General features: G+C 34.5%; 1 long non-coding RNA gene across 1 annotated transcript; it reads left to right on the forward strand.

Annotated features, from left to right (window-relative positions):
• The first annotated feature begins 8,664 nt into the window (after positions 1-8,664).
• On the forward strand, positions 8,665-12,045 carry LOC134527311 (uncharacterized). Its single transcript, XR_010074153.1, has 2 exons — positions 8,665-9,069; positions 11,787-12,045. It is a non-coding gene; the product is annotated as an uncharacterized LOC134527311 (long non-coding RNA).
• The last annotated feature ends 430 nt before the right edge of the window (positions 12,046-12,475 follow it).

Consider the following 12,475-nt stretch of genomic DNA (forward strand, 5'->3'; position numbering starts at 1 on the left):
AGTCATTTCACACTATCAATTTTCTTTGAGTGAGCTCGTTTTACCAAACATACTGTAGAGAACAGTAAATGACAGTATTTAGAATAAAAACAAATATTTGGGCAAGGAACGTGGGCTTTTTTTTAGTAGGTTATATACAAATTTAGGTATATTGTAATTATATACAGTTTAAAATTTACGTTATCCAGGTGTTTGCAATACCTGCATTAAGTAAGCATCAAAGTGTTTCAAAAGCTGAAGCTGTAATTGCAATTGTAGCAAGTGTCAGTAAACTAGAAGAGAAATCTAAGAAAAGGAAACGCAGATGGTGGACGAGACAGTGGATACTTTCCCGGCAAACAAAAGGTGTTTTACCCCTTTTTGTCATGAACTTCGATACGAAGATGCCGATTCATTTCAGAACTATTTAAGAATGGATTCTGAAAGTTTTGATCTTCTTTCAATTGTGGAGTCTCGCATTGCAAAGAAGGATACTCATTTGCGCCAGTCTATACCAGCAAAGCAGAGGCTGGCAGTTACATTAAGATTTTTGGCGACAGGGGAATCATTTAAGTCCCTTATGTTCTCTACAAGTATTCCACACAACACCATCTCAAAATCTGTACCTGAAATTCGTGGTGCAATTTATAGTGCTCTTCAAAAACAATATTTAAAAGTATGTTTAGTAAGAATAAAACATATAATTAAATATAAATCTGCAAGTAGGAATATCCCTTCTCATTCCCGCTTATTTTCTCACCCAACTAGCTGCTGTTGTATGGACACTTTCACTTGTATTTCATCAAAATTGTTCCTATACTTTAAAGCGAACGTGTTAATTTTTGCTGTGTTTAGAAATTGGCAATTTTTTGTATTTTGAATTAAGTGTATTTACTGTTACAAACCTCAACCTGAGCCTTTAAGCTAACTTCACCTCAGTCACATTATCTGTTTAAAATATTTTTTTTTAATGAGACATTAGACCAGGTAGGTATACTTGTTTCGTACAGCCTGGGAAGTATAGGCCTACTGACAAGGATCTGCTGCACAAATATTTACATTCACGAAAAATGGTAGGTTATTACTTTCAAAACTTAAATAATAATAATTGAATACGTAGGCAGAATTTTAATATTTCTAGGCCTTTCTTGCAAATCACCAGAGCTACTTGCTTACTCAGAGATGCTGCTTTAACATAGGTCAGTACCATCTATTGTTAGGAAATTATGAGTCTATATTCCAGAAAATTCCAGACAATACTGTGAGAGTTGGCAATCCTGACAACAAGTGAGTGAGAGAGGAAGTAGTGTGTGGAGGATGTGTTTTGGAAGCATGGTAGAGAGTTGAGTGTAGAACTGAAGATGTTGGAATTGTAAACGTAGTGAATAAAAATTTGGTGCTAAGTGGGATATCATTATTTATAATATTGACAGGTTATGGGCCCAGATACGTAAATGTATTAGGTGAATACTGTAGTGTTGAAGAACCTAGCGCGCGCTCAAATTTATCAAAATTGCAGATAAGGTCGAGACGAGCAACATTCAGAAGTTTGACGGGAATAATTTTTCACAGTGGAAATTCCAAATCGTGTGTGCTCTTAAGGCAAAAGGATTGTTTGACGTTGTGAATGGGACGTCTAAAAGGCCGGCAGATGAAGAAAAGCAGGAAACTTGGTTAAGAAGAGACGCAAATGCTATGTTTGTATTGACTTCTGCAATGGAGTTCAAGCAAATAGCTATCATTGAAAATTGCTCTACATCATTTGAAATTATGGAAAAACTTAACTCTGTTTACCAACAAAAGTCCAAGTTTAGTAAAATGGCATTACTGGAGAAATTTCACCATCTCAGGTTGGAGCCAGATGATTCCATAATTACTTATATTTCTAAGGTAGAAACGTTAGCGAAGCAAATCAGAGAGGCTGGTGAGAGTATGTCAGAGACTGCCATTGTGACGAAAATATTAAGTACACTTCCGGAAAAATATAGAAATTTTCGTCAAGCCTGGCTGTCTACAGATGAAAGCAAACAAAACATACATAACCTTACCACCAGGCTTCTTGATGAAGAAGCTAGTCTGACGGTATCAGACGAGAGGAGTTCGGAATCGGCTCTAGCAGTGGCAAGATTCAAGAATAGGAGAAGCATTACCTGTTATAACTGCGGAAAGGAGGGGCATATAGCCCGCAGCTGTATAGAACCTTCTCAATACAAGAACAAGTTTCATAATGCCAATAGATACAATGACAAGAGTGCCTTCTTTACAGTGGTGAATGAAGAAGAGGCCTGCATAGTGGATGAGAAAATTTACTGGACCATGGACAGTGGGGCTTCGTGTCACATGACATTTATTAGAGACATTTTGGAAAATTTTGTAGCTGTAAATGATACTGTAAGCCAGGGAAACAGTGCAACGCTCGAAGTGAAAGGGATGGGAGATGTCAGGATTGAAAAATGGGTGAACAATGCTTGGATCAATGGTACTATTACCAATGTACTGTATGTTCCAGAATTACGAAGAAACCTACTGTCAGAAGGGGTCATCACAAGTAAAGGTATGAGAATAGAAAAATCAGGCATGCATGTTCAAGTTTATAACCATAGTGAACTTGTAGGTGTTGGTGTAAGAGGAGAGAATAACCTCTATAACATGAAATTTAAGACCTTGAAGCCAGTTAACAGAGAAATTAATGTCACTCAAAATGAGTTTCAACTTTGGCATGAACGGCTCGGACACATTAATGTTAAGTACTTGAGTGAAGTTCCTAAGGTTGTTGATGATGTGAGTTTTAAGGGCAAGCAAGATTTTGTTTGTGAAGGATGTATATATGGCAAGCAGCACAAACTGCCCTTCTCTCGAAACATGGTTAGGTCCTCACAGCCAGGGGAAGTGATTCACTGTGATTTATGTGGACCAATGCCTGTACCCTCAGTTCGTGGTTTCAAGTACTTTGCAATATTTAAGGATGACCATTCAGGCTTTGAGTTTGTAAGATTCTTAAGGCATAAAAATGATGTGCTATTCCAATTAAAGCAAGTGATTAGAATATGTGACACCAAGTTTGGACATAGTGTGCAGCGATTGAGAGTGGATAACGGTACAGAGTTCATCAACACTGAGTTTCAAGAGTATCTTTCAGAAAAGGGAATTGTGCTTGAAAGAACTGCCCCGTATACTCCTGAACAAAATGGCAGGATCGAAAGAGAAAACAGAACTGTAATGGAAAGTGCAAGACCTATGATGCACTCCAGGAATGTGGCTCAGTACCTATGGGCCGAGGCAGTAAACACAGCTGTTTATCTCTTGAATCGAACACCAACCTCGGGCTCCTCTGAAACACCATATGAGAAATGGACAGGGAAAAGGCCCTCACTAAAACATGCTCGAATTTTTGGAAGTGAGGCATACGTATTGGTACCATCACAATGTAGGGATAAATTGGCAGCAAAAAGCAAGAAAATGATCTTTGTTGGATATGATGGAGAATCAAACAATTACAGACTATATGATCCTGTGACAAGAAAGATAACAGTGTCAAGAAATGTCATATGTGAAGAAAAATTTACTCAACCTACAGATACTAGAAGTAGTGCTGGTAAGATTACAGTTGAGAGTGAGGACATGGCCGCTAACCAAGAGATGTCTCCTGAAATTGATGAACTACGATCTGAAGATGAGGATCCATTTATTGGCTTTGAAATACCTGAGGGAAACAGGGATGGGAATGAACAAGAGACCATAGATAGTGAACTGGTGACGGACATAAGATCTAAACGACAAACTCAAGTACCTAAGAAACTTATGGACTATGAACTCCATCAGATAGAAGCACTAACTGTTGGGCAATACCCCTAATCTTCAAACCCCAAGACTTTTGAAGAAGCGATGGAAAATGGGTGGGAGAAGGCAATAAAGGAAGAAATTGAAGCTCTAAATGAAAATAAAACTTGGGAACTTGTTCCTGTGCCAGAGGGCATGAATATTATAGACAGCAAGTGGGTCTTCACTGAGAAGACTGTAGATGGAAAAGTGGAGAAGAAAGCGCGATTAGTTGCCAGAGGATGTTTTCAAGAGGCTACTGAAGATCTTTATGCTCCTGTTGCTCGAATGTCCACCATACGAGTTCTATTGGCAGTTGCTGTGGAAAAGGACCTGATTATTAAACAATTGGATGTGAAGCCAGCATTCATCAATGGGACATTGAAAGAACCAGTGTATATGCATGTTCCCAAAGGTGTTAGTAGTTTCGGTGTTTCAGGTGTATTAGAGTCAAAGGAAGAGCATGTAGTTGTATGTAAATTATCTAAGGCTTTGTATGGTTTGAGGGAAGCACCCAAATTCTGGAATGCAACATTAAATGATGCACTCTCATCTCTTGGGTTCAAACGTTCAAGTGTTGACTCATGTCTCTATTTGAGTGAGAGTGCATACTTACTGATCTATGTTGATGATATATTGATTGTGTATAAGGATGAAGAGGTTGTGTTTAACATTGTCTCAAAATTGAAGAGTAGGTTTAAGTTGAAGGAATTTCATGATAATAATCACATTGTTTTCTTGGGTATCCAGATTGACAGGATTAAGGGGGGTTTTGTCTTAAGCCAGGGCAGTCTGATTGAGAAAGTGCTTGACAGGTTTAATATGAAGGATTGTAAGCCATGTTCAGTGGCCATGGAGCCTAAGTTGAATCTTAGTACATCAAGTGTAAGTCAGGTGTGTGAGGCCCCATATAAAGAACTGTTAGGTTGCTTGATGTATATTATGTTGGGCACTAGACCAGATATTAGCTTTGCTGTTGTGTACTTTTCAAGGTTTCAAAACACATTTGATTATACTATTTGGAAGCACTTGAAAAACATACTGAGATACTTGTCTGGTACACGACATTTTGGGCTGGTATTCTTGAAGTCAGATGAGATTAATGGTCAGATCAGTGCATATGTTGATTCAGATTATGGTAATGACATCTCTGATCATAAAAGTGTTACTGGGTATACCGTTTTCTTCCACAACAAGTACATAGTGTGGAGGTCAAAGAAGCAAGGTATTGTAAGTACAAGCAGTAGTGAGGCTGAGTATGTAGCAATGTCTGAGTGTATTAAGGAGTGCAAGTACATTTTTCAGTTACTCCAGGAAATAGTGACTGAAAGGTGTACCCCAGTTGTCCTATTTGATGACAGTCAATCTGCCATAAAGATGGCAAGTACATGTGAGACCAGAAGAAGTAGGCACATAGACATCAGGTACCATTTTATACGTGAGGAAGTTCAGAATGGTAATGTGAAGTTAATGTATGTAAAATCAGATGAACAGGTGGCAGATGTGTTGACAAAAAGTCTAATGAAACAAAAGTTTGTGAAATTCAGAAAAGAGCTAGGTGTCGTAGATGTGCAGGATTGGGAGAGGGTGTGAGAGTTGGCAATCCTGACAACAAGTGAGTGAGAGAGGAAGTAGTGTGTGGAGGATGTGTTTTGGAAGCATGGTAGAGAGTTGAGTGTAGAACTGAAGATGTTGGAATTGTAAACGTAGTGAATAAAGAGTTTGGTGCTAAGTGGGATATCATTATTTATAATATTGACAAATACTTACAGAGTAGCAGCTATTGTGAAATAAGGTGAACAATGACTTATAAGAAAGATTGATTGGGTAAGCCAAAATAAATTTAGTTACATTAAGTCTCTGAATTGAAATATTTTAAATTTTATTTTAGATGTTATTAATTTGGATTTGTAGGTAAAAGTTCCGAAATGCATATCCTAGTTGATACCTCATTCCTGATGGCACATTTTGTACGCAATGCTTGCTGTTTTAATTTAGTGTATCAAAAATACCTGAACATAAGCAAAACTGGTATAGCAATCAAATAATGATCGTAAGTTGAATACAAGATGTTTTCTGTTTTAAGGACCATAATATTCCAAAACTACAGTAACTTATTTAAGTCAAATATATTAACCTGCACTTCCGTACATACAGATTCAATTGGAGAAAAATATACATTAACAATTATTTCAGCAGGAAATAAAATAGTATTAGTTCAATTACTGCATTTATTTCCCATGTAGTATTCGTCATTGCTGATATTTAAACTATTACACTTCGGAAACGGAAACAAAAGCGGCCGCTTTATTTAAGATAACTCTGATTGGCTGATCCCATCCAACATCCAACATATTTCAGAACCAGTTCTAGACGTAAAATATTTGAAGGAAACTCAATCTCTCAAATAAACATGTATGCGATAGTGACGTTTAACGTGACGTCACAACCCTCAAAGATATTGGAAGCAACATATTGGAAGGTGTTGGAAGCTAAAATTTGACAGTGTGACAGGGCCTTAACACTGGAATCTAACACTTGTAATTTTAATTTCAAATATAATTATTACTTACTAATAATTATTACTAGTACATTCGCTGGATTAATAATTGTTGCATTTTCAGTGCTGGTAGTTGAAGTAGGTCGGTCACTGGTAAAATTACGAGATGTTTCAGACGATAGTGTTTTCGTAAATTATTTGTTGTACTTTTGTAACACAACTTATGCTTACAAATTTTGCACAGTGCATGCTCAGTACTGACCGGAATAAAAATGTTCCAAATGTTACTTGTTTTCCGTCTGTTGTATTTAGTATCCATTGTCTGGTTGTCTCAAAAGCTCTTTAAAACATCACGTTAGTACATTACCGACTTTAAAAAAAAAACTGAAGGCAGTTTGTAACTGGAACTTAACTATTTGAAGAAGATAAAAAATAAACTGCTAAACGAATATTGTATAACCGAGAAATGTGAAGGGGGAGACCCTGTGAATAGATAATGTAGTTTAATTAAAATACTTGTAGCTGTCTTAAAATCGATACTATCGATAGCAAGAACTGTGTATGTTCAATAATTCCCAAGAACTTCTAAACGCTAAACGGTTATTAAATACCGAGAACTGTAAGGTAAAATATGGTATCGACATTTTCGTTAAAATCGATATAACGGAATGAGATCTTTATATGAACGTTTTCCAAGAAAGACTTAACTATTCATTATTAATTATAGCAAATAAGTTTTGATTACTCGACATGGGATCGTAAATTAGGTAATAAATAAAACTCTGGTTAGTGTTATTATGTCCAATCATCATAACTCTTAATATGAAAAAACTTCGTTCCAGCAGGTTTTACGCAAAATAATTGCACATATGGCGACATCTAGCCTCCTCCTTGCTAGCTACTACACAAAAGTTAGAATCATATAGAGGTGGGTCGAAAAGTATCAACCTGATACTTTGGCACTGATACGCACCTGTATCAGGAACGGCAAACGAGGACACTTGAAAAGTATCAGAGAAAAGTATCAGTTCAGAATTCAGCTGGAACAACACCACGGCCAATGAATACAGTACCCGATCGCAGATGACGGTCACTTGGGCGGAGCTTGTGAAAGGGGAGGGAGCAGGAACGACGAATAAGGGATAAAGAAGGGAAAGAATGTAGGGGAGGAAGCGCAGGGGAAGGCGTTGAAGCCTTGAAGGAGAGGCGCAAAGCGATATTGTTACAAGCAGGGCTGCCACTCATGGGTTTTTCCACCCAGATCTGGGTTTTTCCAATGGTGTTTGGGTTTCTGGGTTTTTAAATAATGAATTCCAACAATTCTAGGTTTTTTATAATTTTAATTATTTTTATACCTAAAACAATAATAAAGGTAGTAGCTACTGTATCTGTTGCAATATCTGTTTGATAAATGCAAACAAGTCTATGTGTTTCACACACAAAAATACATATAAACACAAAACTAGTTTTCAAGAAGCTAAGTCGAATATTAAATTAGACACATTCTTCAAAGAGGCTTGCAGAACACAAAACCAATGCAACAATTAACCTTCAAACCAATCTTGTAGAATCAGACTCTGAATAAAGACTAACGTACATGATGCAGTTTTATAAAAACAATTACCGGTTTAAAGGATGCAGTGATGGTGTTTGTTTTGTCATGTATATATTTGTAGGTTTTTTTATGATATGTACTGGTCCAAGAATTACTTATACAGCCATTTTGCTGCAGTGTAATTTTCTTGTATTGGTTGTATTTAACCGTTTTCAGTCTTGTAAGGTAATTAATTGTTTTATATTAAAACCAGTTATGTTTATATTTTTGAATTAGTACGCAAACATTTTCAACGATAGCATTTTAGACGCATCTGGGTTTTTTACCCATGTGTCTGGGTTTTTTTGTAGGTTATCTAGGTTTTTCATGAATATCAGAGTGGCAGCCCTGGTTACAAGTCGTTTTGTTTATTCTCCTACTTCAAAGTACGCTCAGTGCGCAGTGCGTGCACCGTCTCGTTCAATAATAAAACTAATGAAAATTTAATATTAAAAAGTACATTAATACAAGATATAATATTTATATTTGTGCACCTAACAGATATGAAAATGCAAATAAATTCTCAGTTGACACTAATAACAGATGTAATCAACATATGGACTTTCTTTTTTCGAAAACAATTAGTAACTAGTGTTTTTATACATTAAAAATGCACGATTTTATCAAAAATAAAAAATAAAAAACAGATAGGTACATTAGTGAGCATACTATATCAATGTGGACAGCCGAAGATTCACCCCCTTAGATCGACATGCCCTTCGGGCTGGGTCGGTCATGTTCGGGTTTTTTTTAATTTTTTTTATCTGTACGTTCAAAACAAACATTGCATTATTGATCAAAGAATTGTAGACTAATGTTATTTTATATTTTTTAAGAGTAAAACGCATGTACACTAATATTGCCCTGTTACTAATTATGAGATTTTCAGGTAAGTTATTGAGCTATTTCTGTTTGATTTGTTAGGAGATTAGTTTTGTCCGTTTACAAGTTAACCTTGCTTGTGTTATTCTTGGCAAGTAATCATTTCTTATACAAATTTTTGTACACTATAGGCTTATTATTTAAATTTTAGGTAGCGTGTGGAGATTTCATCTTATGTTCATGAGCGCACAACTTATAAAATCATAATAAATGTTTTCTGGTGGTGTGTAGCAGTTAACCGCATTTAAGTAAAAATATTTTGAAATAATTGTTACCAGAGCTGAATTACATTCAGGTGAGTGCACTTAATATAATTTGGGGTATTGCAGGAAAAATTATAAATTCCTAAAGTGTTTTTTACTTCCTGACATGTTTAAAATTATTATTCTCTATGAGGGTTGTTTGATACTGCAAGTAGTTTATCATGTTTAACATGTGGATAGGTTAGGATTATTTATTACAAATCTGTAATATTGAGATACTGCCCTTGGGTTAGCTGGATTAAAAATACAGTGAAATTTGTTAGGTTAGTAACAATATACGTACAGTGATTCTAAGTACAGTGGAATTTACATTTGGTTAGCTTACGATGGCACCAATTAAAAATTCTGTAAAATCAATTGAACGGTTGGATGTTACTAACCTAATTTAACCAACCAATATGCATTTACAGTGATTTTTTAGGTTATTATCTCACGTTGCTGCGTTTTGTATGCAAAATAAACTTTGGACTCTTATTAATTTTTTTAAATCTCTAAATATGTACCTGTATTTACTCTAAAAAAAGTTTTTCTAAATTCAGACTTGTTTTTGAGAAATCACTGTTTATAGGTTATATTACATTACCTGTGCAGTAAAGGGCCTGTCACCATGTTATTTAATTGAGTTGCAGATCTTGTTGTTTTTCATACACAAATTGTATATTTTTTATTTGGATATTGCAATGCAGTAACGTAAATTATAACATTAAAAAAGTTATGGTACTCCTTATTGTGCATTACAAACCCAAAGCATCAGTCCTTGAGAGCGATATTTTTAGCAGTTTATAGGTGCAAAATTCTGATTTTTTACGTGAGACAACACATAACCTGACATATAAAATAAATTTTCATTTTGTAACAAATGATTCCTTTTATACGTCAGGTTACGTGGTATTGCAGGTAACTAATCTATGCTTTGCGCCTCCATACTGCTGTAAAAAAATCCCTGTCAAGGGTTGGCGTTTTGGTTTGGATACACATTAGAGACTCGTAACTTTTTTAAAACATTTATTTACGTTTCATTGGGTTATAATATTCAAATAAAAAATATATACATTCTTATATATATGGAAAACCACAGGATCTGCAATGCAATTAGAGGAAAAAATGGCGACAGCTGCTTTACTGCATAGGCTATCTAGTGTGACCTGCAAAATGTGATTTCTTGAAAACCAGTAGGAATTAAGAAAAGCTGTTTACAGTTTTAATAGAGGAAGATTTTTAGTGTCTGAAAAGGTATTTTCAGAATTGTATAATTTAATTTATGGATAAGCATCAACAAAAGAAAATTACCTTTTTTTAAATTTAGCTAACCAACCATTCACATGATTTTACAAACTTTGTAATGTTTATACTTACCTGCTTGAACATTAAACTACTGTTAAACCATTTATTTAATTTTTTTTAAATATCTTTGGGAATTAGCGCAGTGTAATCGAAGACGTTGACTGTATTGATGATTGATTTACTTTATTGATGAGCAACGAAGTTGTATCATTGTTGGATTGGTTAAGAAAATTCAAGCATCAAGGGTACTGATCAATGGTTTTTAACATTATATTTACTTGAGTCCATTGGTAAAACGTTAAAACACTGGATAGGCTAAATTTCCATCGACTGCTTATGTTATTTCTTCATTCTCACTTGAAAACAATTACAGGGTTATACTGTAGTTCACAGTTGCAATACTTGGTTAGGTTAGTTACATAAGTGCTGTTAAATCACGAAAATGGTTAGGGAAAGGTAACTTCTTCATAACTACTGTAAAATGGTGTAAGCAATTCTTTAGGTAAGTTTACCTAGACTTTAAAAATAATTTATTTGGCGAAGTACGTAGTACTAAGAATTACTATTTATCAAATTTGGTTTGTGTGGAAAAGTTGTTACTCTAGGAAATTTCTGAATCCATCTTTGTAGGAATATAAACTAATATTATTAAGAAACAAAAAATACAATGTGTGGTATATTTTAATTTTCTAACTCCCTCTGAACTCTGCAGTTATGCGATTATCGATAATAATTGTAAATCATTGCAATGTACATCCGACACATTTTGTAGTGATTTCACAACTGTACTATGAAGTAATGCCATCAACTGCTGCAAAATAACATGCTGACATCTATTCTCGTGTAGGCATTTTATTGATACGACTAAAATATGAGCATATAGGATACATATAGAATCTTACAAATTTTGGTAACCTACCTACTAATACTCTCCCCGAAGACTTTGATTAGATACATGTGACATGCATTACATGAAACAAATTCAACTTCTAAACATTTTGCTTGAATCAAAGCCTAGATTTGCTTAAGCTAATAACAAGCAAATACTTCACTCGAGGCCCTGAGAAACATACTTCTAAAATTGTTTAGTTACTTGGATTGTTAAATACCTAGTTTTTCTGCAATAATGGGCACAAGAGCTTAATTTTACAACTCAAAAGTTGTTGAAGCATCAAATAGAATTATGTTTTGCATATAATTTTTTTTTCACATAAATGAGTATTTGTCAAAAAGTATTTGGAAAAAAATATCTGTTTGAAAGGACAAAGAAAAATGTTAATTGTAGTACATAAATGAGAATTTACCAAAAGTATTTGTGAATGTATCAAAATTCTAACTAAAATGGTTTTGAAAGTAATTTATCATTCTGATACGCATAACTTTTTTCTTTGATACATTAATTTATCAGTTTCATTTCTCTTTAGTACAATCTAATCATTTAACTTTGATTTCTTTTTTGTTTCAGGCTTGTGGAGAACAGCTTTTTTTTATCTACTCTTTGGCTGGCCAATGTAAATAAGCAATTATTTCATGAATGCAGCGAGAGAGTTTATTTGATGTATTTTAAAATCACTGATAATATTTATTGGTGTATTTTAAAATCACTGATAATATTTATTGGTGTATTTTAAAATCGCTGATAATATTTGTTTTGTGGCTGGAAGATGGTAACCATGGTGACTTGTGAATTTTTATGAAGGATTAATAAAAAGCAGTAAAAATTATTAATGGTTGTCACAAGGAATTTTTTTTTCAATAATCAATCAATCAATCATCTACACTCTACAGTAACAATTTTCCTTAACTCAAATAATATTTCAATACATATCTTATAAAGTATTCATATATGTACAATATAGACCAATTTTGAGCTATTCTGATATCAGTATATTAGTTATTATGAACATATACTATCAGAACTACCATTTGCATATAGTGCACATACATACATAACACTAGCCAACAACCATTAAAAAAAACACTACTGTATACACTTATATTTAAAAAAAACAATTATAGACAAGTACAGATTATTCATTATTATATTCTAGAGCCAATTCCAATAAGTGTAAGGGCGTACCGGTGTTACGATTTGAATTATTGGTGGAAATAGTGGGCGCCACCACATGAGTGGGCACGTGGACCCGGCTTGAT

This window comes from Bacillus rossius, chromosome 1 (assembly GCF_032445375.1).
Source record: "Bacillus rossius redtenbacheri isolate Brsri chromosome 1, Brsri_v3, whole genome shotgun sequence".
Taxonomy (NCBI): domain Eukaryota; kingdom Metazoa; phylum Arthropoda; class Insecta; order Phasmatodea; family Bacillidae; genus Bacillus; species Bacillus rossius.